Source organism: Calliopsis andreniformis, unplaced genomic scaffold (genome assembly GCF_051401765.1).
Source record: "Calliopsis andreniformis isolate RMS-2024a unplaced genomic scaffold, iyCalAndr_principal scaffold0348, whole genome shotgun sequence".
NCBI lineage: Eukaryota > Metazoa > Arthropoda > Insecta > Hymenoptera > Andrenidae > Calliopsis > Calliopsis andreniformis.
The window spans coordinates 215,590-225,000 of record NW_027480757.1 but is presented as its reverse complement, the minus strand read 5'-3'; the positions used below and the strand labels follow the sequence as shown (position 1 = coordinate 225,000).

At 55.2% G+C, this 9,411-nt stretch overlaps 1 non-coding gene across 1 annotated transcript; it reads left to right on the top strand.

The window, feature by feature from the left end:
* The first annotated feature begins 963 nt into the window (after positions 1-963).
* On the top strand, positions 964-1,118 carry LOC143187819 (5.8S ribosomal RNA). Its single transcript, XR_013003307.1, has one exon. It is a non-coding gene; the product is annotated as a 5.8S ribosomal RNA (ribosomal RNA).
* The last annotated feature ends 8,293 nt before the right edge of the window (positions 1,119-9,411 follow it).

Here is a 9,411-nt window from a genome sequence, read left to right as displayed (position 1 = left end):
CACAGCATGATATCGGGGTCTTTCATATCTTATGGAAGACATGGTCCCGTCGCTGCGCGATGTTTCGGTCACACACCCGCCGCTAATATATACGGTGCATACTCGCGCGGCAGAGAGAGGAGAGAGAGCGTGCTTGCCAGCTGCTTGCGCGAGGCTGCGCCCGTTTCTCCTATTTTCGGTGGGAATAATGAAAAGCGAGCGAAGAAGAGGTTAAGGAGAATAACCGATATGAGCGCACGAGTGCGAAAGCAAACGTTTTCCCATTCGCATCCCGCTCCCGGTGTTTCTTCGTCTCTTTACCTCGTTGTTCTCTCCGAACCGTCCAGCGGATGTGGACCCTCTCTTGAGAAAGAGAGGGCCCGGGTAACCTAGGACGCGACACGTATCCCGCGTCGATGTGCGGCCGTAGGGTACGTATTCCTGCCGTGTGAACAACAACTGTGGACCGGCTGTTAACAGCTTCGACTTTCGTGAGTCTGACTCCCAAGAATAATGGAATTTGTGTGTGAATTTAAGGGGATGAGAAAGACCGATCGAAGCCGGCTGCGAAGTCCGTTCTAATCGGCTATCCAAATCAGGAGGGGAATACGTACGTGCAGGGCGCTGCGACAATAAAATGGGGGGTGTCGTTTCAGAGGAGAACACCGTGGATGTACGTGGTTCACTTGATCGGGGTATCCCCGTCGGCTCCATCGTACTCTCCAGGTTGATCCTAGGTTTTTAAATGTACTCTACGCCTGGCCGTTACGGGAACCGTTCGCAATTGCGTGGCGGTCTCCGTGCGGAACCGCATCCCAGAGACCCCTGTGTCGTCACTTTCGTTCGTTCGGACGAAGTGTCGCGACGCCCGAACCTCCATCGACCGTGTGCTAGTTGGAGGCGCGGGTCTCGGATTCTTCCGAACCCGAGAACTATATACGAGTATGATATATATATATACATGAACACAGAATATTAAAATACAACCCTGAACGGTGGATCACTTGGCTCGTGGGTCGATGAAGAACGCAGCTAATTGCGCGTCAACGTGTGAACTGCAGGACACATGAACATCGACATTTCGAACGCACATTGCGGTCCACGGATACAATTCCTGGACCACGCCTGGCTGAGGGTCGTTCACGTAACCTTAAGACTGCTTACGTTGGCATCTCGGTGTCACGTACGAGCGATTGTTGGACCGTTCGTCGGCGTTTGCCGCGGTCGCACGAAAACAAGCGAGAATACGCTCTAGACGTCATGGAGGGAAGAAGGTTGTGTGTACGCGGCAGATGACTGGAGACATCGTCGTCATCGTCGTTGCTTTGTCGTTCCGGACTTGCGTGAGTGCTAATTTTCACACGGCGTCGTGAGTCGCTTAATTTGTCGACCGCCCGTGTGTGTATGTGCACCGCTCCGGACGCAAGCGCGCGGACGTACGATCATCGACCAGCCTCCGTGTCTCGCCAAATACCCTCGTGATTGTTAACAGACAGCGTTCGCTTTTCGTGCGAGTTTTCATCCGCGCTCCCGACGTAGTCTGAAATGATGCGTGTAAGAAAGAGGCGTGCGTAACCCGCAACGACACACAAGAGAGTTTGTCGTGAGACTACAGAGAAGGACAATGAAAGGGTGTGCGAGTGAGCATGAACACGAGATCGCGTATACCCCACCCGTGTAGTGTGGTGAAGAAATGTATGACGAGAAACAGAGCCCCAGGGATTCTAGAGGGATCGTCTTGTTGCAGGAACAACGCGAAAAGGAGGCACTCATTCGTCGAAACGATGAAGTTCCGGGATGCATCTTCCCCGGCCACGTTTCGGTCGAGTCGTTTGTGGCTCCGTGAATGTGTTGTGTTGTACTACAACTTGTTTCTGTATCCTGAATCCTCTTTGGCGAGGCTTACACAGCCGCCATATATATGACTCATCACATAGGGATGACTTCTCTCCTAGAAGGAGGAGGTGGAAAGGTAGCAGCGTCCGGTCGCCCCATGTCTTCGCGTTAGTCGATCGCCGAGAGAGACCGCGCGTCAAGTCCGGTCGTCCAGTCCACGAAAGCTATACAAAAAGCAAGCGGACGGGCGTTAAACCATACCGGCAGTCGCCTGGCGAGAGTCTCTCTCCTTTAGATCGAATTAAACGAGACGCGAAGATGCTTTGGTGTGGCGCATTAAGGACGATGTGACTTACTTTCCGCTGATCACTTCTGGCGAATTACGAGGAGCTTCCTTACCTTTGGAAACGCTGCTGTTGCGTTACGACAACATATTCCGAAGGCACACGGCGAAGTTGGGACGACGCATCGAACATGATCTCAAGTCTCTCTCTCATTTCCCATTTCTCGTAACATTCGTTCACACACTCTGCCTGGTCCGCTTCTCTCGGTTGTGTGCCCCCGTTGTACGAGGATTACGCCACAGCTTCTTTCGTCATTTTTACACATATATAAAATATATCACTCTACGTGTGTGATATATTTAACACGTATACGACGACCTCAGAGTAGGCGAGATTACCCGCTGAATTTAAGCATATTACTAAGCGGAGGAAAAGAAACTAACAAGGATTTCCTTAGTAGCGGCGAGCGAACAGGAAAGAGCCCAGCACTGAATCCCGCGGTACTGCCGCAGGGAAATGTAGTGTTCGGGAGGATCCGTTTATCCCGTGACGTTGCATCGCGTCCAAGTCCATCTTGAATGGGGCCATTTACCCATAGAGGGTGCCAGGCCCGTAGCGACCGGTGCGCGTCTCGGGAGGGTCTCTCCTTAGAGTCGGGTTGCTTGAGAATGCAGCCCTAAGTGGGTGGTAAACTCCATCTAAGGCTAAATACAACCACGAGACCGATAGCGAACAAGTACCGTGAGGGAAAGTTGAAAAGAACTTTGAAGAGAGAGTTCAAGAGTACGTGAAACCGTTCAGGGGTAAACCTGAGAAACCCAAAAGTTCGAAAGGGGAGATTCATCGTCGACAAATGCTGGCTCCCGTTGGTGCGCGAAACCCCGAAAGGGGTGTCCGTCGCTTTTCCGCAAGGAGGGCGCACGGATGTTACGGCCAACGGCGAACGTTCCGGCTACGTAGACGTGCACTTCTCCCCTAGTAGGACGTCGCGACCCGTTGCGTGTCGGTCTACGGCCCGGGCGGTTAGACCGTTGCGTCGCCTTGTGCGTGCGCGACGGACCCTCGGTGACCCGACCGGCTGCGCGACGGTGTTCCCCCAGATGGTATCGGGCCGCAACCAGTCTTCTCATTCGAACGGTGCGTCAGGCCCGCCGCAAGCTCGGTCAGCTTTGTTTGCCCTGTGGTACGGACGTCTTTCCCGTTCACGGGCCTGGCCAGCTGTTAGCCGGCGGAGCCCTCGGACTGGCCAAGCTTTGAATTACCTGTCGGCGGCGCTATTGCTTTGGGTACTCTCAGGACCCGTCTTGAAACACGGACCAAGGAGCCTAACATGTGCGCGAGTCATTGGGATGAGTAAACCTAAAGGCGAAATGAAAGTGAAGGTCGTCCTTTGCGTCGGCCGAGGGAGGATGGGCGCTGCATAGTGCTCCGCACTCCCGGGGCGTCTCGTTCTCATTGCGAGAAGAGGCGCACCTAGAGCGTACACGTTGGTACCCGAAAGATGGTGAACTATGCCTGGTCAGGACGAAGTCAGGGGAAACCCTGATGGAGGTCCGTAGCGATTCTGACGTGCAAATCGATCGCTGGAACTAGGTATAGGGGCGAAAGACTAATCGAACCATCTAGTAGCTGGTTCCCTCCGAAGTTTCCCTCAGGATAGCTGGCACTCACTCCTCCGTTCCTTCGGGGACGCGTCGAGTCTCATCTGGTAAAGCGAATGATTAGAGGCCTTGGGGCCGAAACGACCTCAACCTATTCTCAAACTTTAAATGGGTGAGATCTCTGGCTTGCTTGGTTCATTGAAGCCACGAGATTTCGGATTAGAGTGCCAAGTGGGCCAATTTTGGTAAGCAGAACTGGCGCTGTGGGATGAACCAAACGCAGAGTTAAGGCGCCTAAGTCGACGTTTATGGGATACCATGAAAGGCGTTGGTTGCTTAAGACAGCAGGACGGTGGCCATGGAAGTCGGAATCCGCTAAGGAGTGTGTAACAACTCACCTGCCGAAGCAACTAGCCCTGAAAATGGATGGCGCTGAAGCGTCGCGCCTATACTCTGCCGTCAGCGGCAAGTGGGGAGGGACGGTGCCATTACTGGTGACCGTCCTCCATGAAGCCCTGACGAGTAGGAGGGTCGCGGCGGTGTGCGCAGAAGGGTCTGGGCGTGAGCCTGCCTGGAGCCGCCGTCGGTGCAGATCTTGGTGGTAGTAGCAAATACTCTAGCGAGACCCTGGAGGACTGACGTGGAGAAGGGTTTCGTGTGAACAGCCGTTGCACACGAGTCAGTCGATCCTAAGCCCTAAGAGAAATCCTATGCAAATGTGGTGTCCTAAAATCAATGTCTGCAAACATATTATTATACAAAGAGATAAATTGAAAGATAAAAAAAAGAGACACACACACGTTGGGCGAAAGGGAATCCGGTTGCTATTCCGGAACCCGGCAGCGGAACCGTTTAACATCCGGGCCCTCATTGAGTGTTCGTCGGGGTAACCCAAAATGACCTGGAGAAGCCGTCGGGAGATCTGGGAAGAGTTTTCTTTTCTGTATAAGCGTTCGAGTTCCCTGGAAACTTCTAGCAAGGAGATAGGGTTCGGAACGCGAAGAGCACCGCAGTTGCTGCGGTGTCTGGATATTCCCCTCGGACCTTGAAAATCCAGGAGAGGGCCACGGGAGGTCTCGCGCCGGTTCGTACCCATATCCGCAGCAGGTCTCCAAGGTCAAGAGCCTCTAGTCGATAGATTAATGTAGGTAAGGGAAGTCGGCAAATTGGATCCGTAACTTCGGAATAAGGATTGGCTCTGAGGAGCGGGGCGTGTCGGGCTTGGTCGGGAAGCGGGTCTGGCTGACGTGCCGGGCCTGGGCGAGGTGAAGGGTCTTAGACTTCGGTCGACGTCCTGGGATCCGAACTCGGTCCCGTGCCTTGGCCTCCCGCGGATCTTCCTTGCTGCGAGGCTTCCGCGTCGGTTCAGCCGTCGCGTGTCGTTTCTTCGGCCGCCATTCAACGCTCGGCTCAGAACTGGCACGGACCAGGGGAATCCGACTGTCTAATTAAAACAAAGCATTGCGATGGCCCCCGCGGGTGTTGACGCAATGTGATTTCTGCCCAGTGCTCTGAATGTCAACGTGAAGAAATTCAAAAAAGCGCGGGTAAACGGCGGGAGTAACTATGACTCTCTTAATCTCTTACGTCCCTGTTGTCCGCTGGGCGTGATAACGAACACCAGTGCCCTCACTGTTCGAGGTCTTTTATGACGGCAATCGGATTGGGTCAGCATCGCCGTCGGGCCCACAGGGAGGCCTATAACGAGGCGATTGATGTGGAGCGTTTCAGACGCGTGTGGAGCGAGGAGGAGCTGCTGCTTATGGCGAGAGAGGAGGTTGCCGCAGTGCGGCGAGGCATCCGTTTCGTGAACCAGCATCTGTTGTCGGTCGTCCCAAACAGGTCGATCGATGCCATTAAGGGTGCGCGAAAGAGGGCTGACTATCGTGCCCTCGTGGCCGGGTTGCTTCGTGAGCAGCCTGAGTCCGGATCTTCGTCTGGCGAAGAGTACGAATCCGCCGAGGATCAGGCGGATGCTCCGGATCGCTCTACCGTGTCTCATTCACGAGTGACCGCCATGCGTGCCGCTTCTTCGCCCGAGCTGCCGGCATTGCGCTCTGCTATCGAGTCGCTTATGCACGAGGTGGCTCCTGTTGATGGTTGGTGTTCTGACCACCTTGTAAGCCTTGCCCGACAACACCTTGCGGGTTTCGATATTTTAACCGGCATCTCGGCGTGGTTGGAGGCGATCACCGGCACTGCCAGCGTGTCTCCCGTCTGTCGGCGTCCACCTTCGTCTAGACCATATTGCTTGGTGAACCCTAACCGCAAGCAGCGACGTAGGCAAGAGTATAGCCGCATTCAGCGCATGTTCAAGAGAAATATGTCGCGTGCGGCCAAGGAGGTGTTGGAGGGTGGCGAGCGCGAGGATCCGGTTCCGGATGTGGCCACAATGGCTGCTTATTGGGGCCCACTCGTGTCTCAGCCATCGACACCTGTCCCTCCAGGGCCTCCTTCTCTTATTCGGCCGGATCTTGCCTCCGTATGGTCCGCAGTTACCATCGCAGAGGTATCAAAAACTACGATACCACTCAATGCGGCACCGGGTCTTGACGGACTCACTCCACGCTTGTGGAGGTCGTCGCCTCCCTGTGTACGGGCCCTCCTGTACAACCTTGTGTTGGCTGTGGGTCGTTGGCCGCCTTCGGTGTTGGTGAGCCGTACTGTGTTCATCTCGAAGGGTGCTGAGGAACCGTCGCCCGCCGATTTCAGGCCTATTTCCATCGTGTCAGTTGTTGTGAGACAACTGCACCGCATCCTTGCCCAGCGTATCCGTGGCCTGGGACTCGTCGATTTAAGTCAGCGTTGCTTTGATGACGGGTGTGCCGAGAACGTCGCGGTCTTGGCGAGCGTTCTCCAGGACGCGAGAAGGCGACTCAGGGAGGTACATATCGCCTCCCTTGATATAGCCAAGGCATTTGACAGCGTTAGCCATCATGCCATCTGTGACGTTCTCGAGCGCCTTGGATTGCCGGCCGGTTTCGTCGGGTATGTCCGAGACCTATACCGTCACAGTGCCACAGCCTTTGAGTCGCGTGGGAGGCTTTCGGAGTTCTTCTCTCTGGGGAGAGGGGTTCGCCAGGGGGACCCACTGTCGCCGGCGCTCTTCTGTCTTGTATTGGATAGAGTGTTGGCGTCTATCCCGTCTGGTGTGGGGTATGTGGTCGGAGAGGAGCGCGTGTCTCGGCTTGCTTATGCTGATGATGTGCTTCTCTTTGCCACCACTAGGTGGGGCCTCCAAACTGTCCTGGATCGTGTGTGGTCCGAGGCTGCAACCTGCGGCTTGGCTATTAATGAGCGGAAAAGTTCTGTTCTTTCCATCGTCCCTTCGGGCAGAGAAAAGAAATCAAAAATCGTCACCACACCAACCTTTAAACTTGGGAGTGGTGCTTATCTTACCCAGGTGCCATCCGTTGGCACTTGGAGGTACCTTGGCGTGGATTTCTGCCCGGAGGGAACTAAAAATGTTACCGTCGACCTTTCGACGTTTCTGTCTAGGCTCACTAAGGCCCCGCTCAAGCCGCAGCAACGCCTTAAGATCTTGCGGTGTTTCTTGCTTCCTCGATTTTACCATGGCATGGTGCTTGGCAGGGTGAATCTTTGTCGGCTCCGGAGGCTGGATCGCGACGTTCGGTGTGCTGTGCGCAGATGGCTCAGATTGCCCCATGATGTTGCCGTCGCGTATTTCCATGCCTCTGTCCGAGATGGAGGCTTGGGTATTCCCTCGATGTCCACTGCTGTTCCTGGTCACATATATAAGCGCTATACCAGCTTAGCGGAGTCTTCTTCTCCTGCTGTTCGGGCGTGTGCGGAGTTGCCCTGGGTGCAGGACCGCATTAGATGGGCCCGTGCCGTCCTTAATCGTGGGGACGAAGATCTATCCTCACGATATGCGCGCGGGCGGTGGTGGGCACGGCGACTCCACTCGTCCACTGATGGCTGGGAGTTGCGGGAGTGCCCGAGAACAAACAACCTCTCGACGCACTGGGTCGATGCCGGCTCCCTTGCTGTTCCTGCCCGTGAATATGTACAAAACGTACATGTGCAGATCAACTGCCTCCCCTCGTTGGTTAGGACAACGAGGGGCATCCGGCGGGCTCAGCGGGACGTCCGATGTAGAGCTGGCTGTGGCGTGATGGAGACCGCCTCCCATATTGTTCAGTCGTGCCATAGGACGCATGGCGGGAGAGTCAAGCGGCATAATGCTGTCGCTCGGGCCCTTGCCTCTGGTCTGCGTGATCGTGGCTGGACGGTGTTGGAGGAGCCACTTTACGACACCAGTGAGGGGCGTAGGAAGCCTGACCTCGTGGCGGTTAGGGCGCAACAAGTGCGCGTCATCGACGCGCAGATAGTGAGCGGCGCAACGTCGCTGGATGCGGCCCATGGGAGGAAGGTTGATTATTACGCCCGGAATCAAGACCTTCGCCGGGAGATAGAGCAGCAGTTCAACGTTGCAGGAACTGGTGTCGCCTTTCTTTCGTGTACCGTGTCTTGGCGTGGCGTGTGGAGCGCTGAGTCGGCCAGAGGATTGCAGGAGATGGGTGCGTCGAGGGCTCTCTTGCGCAGTTTGACCACCAGAGTACTGCAGGGTAGCCACATGAATTGGAGCAGATGGAATAAAATGGCTACCATGGTGCCCGCAGTACCCTTTGCGCGTGAAGGGATAGGCTGATGCGTCGCGGGAATTGTATTTAGTTTTTTAACCGGGGACCCTGGCCCCACGTGATTGTCCTTGACTCACCCTCCGGGTCGAGTCCTACATGTTCCAGGCAATGCATCAAAAAAAAAAAAAAAAAAAAAAAAAAAAAAAAAAAAAAAATAGCCAAATGCCTCGTCATCTAATTAGTGACGCGCATGAATGGATTAACGAGATTCCCTCTGTCCCTATCTACTGGTGGGCAGCGGTTAAGATCCCCAATGTCGCCTGAGGTGTCGGGTTGGGCTTGCCCAAACTAGTATCCTAGACTGGGGGGAGCTGCAGGGACTCGGTCCTCATAGTGGTTGTCCTGCGCAGAGACGTGGCTCCGTCTCAGAAGCGCCCCCGAATGCAAGATCTGATCGATTGAGACCGCACACTAAATGCAGCCACGCAAAAAGCGAATAAGCACCATCGAGAGGTCTCGTCCAACCTCTCATCGCTGGACCCCATGGTTGGTGTGGATGGGTTCCCACTAGGCCATGGGCTTCCAAAACATCTGGAAGACGGGAATGTCCCGTTAATCGGTGCAAAGCAATACGCCGCTGGAAACCCGGCTATTGCTGTGTGCGTTGAGTGTTCAGAGGTGTATACCGAAGGCACTCAACAGGCCTCAACGGGGGCGTTATGCCCTTGTCCGCACAGGACTTGGGCGCCAGGGCAATCGGGAGTCCGATGTCTTCTTGGCGATCACGAAGCGCAATATACTATCTGAGCTGGTCTTAGCCTCTCGTGACGCAAATCGTTATGATCTCGAACCTCCACGCGGTCCCACCGGTCGGCTTACCCCTCTTCGGAGGGCGAAAGAGCCAAGCAAATCGGATCTTAGCGAGGCGGCCCAAAGGGCCTTTGGCTCAAGTGCCCAGTTCCATGCATTGTGTGGGCCCAGAAAAGGAACGGGCTACGAACAGTGGGGTGCCTGTTCGAAATCACCACCTCCTGCGTGTTTGCCGTGCGCGGCGACCCGTGTCGTCGGAAAAGGGGATCCTGGGATCTGAGGGGGCCCTCTCCTGCG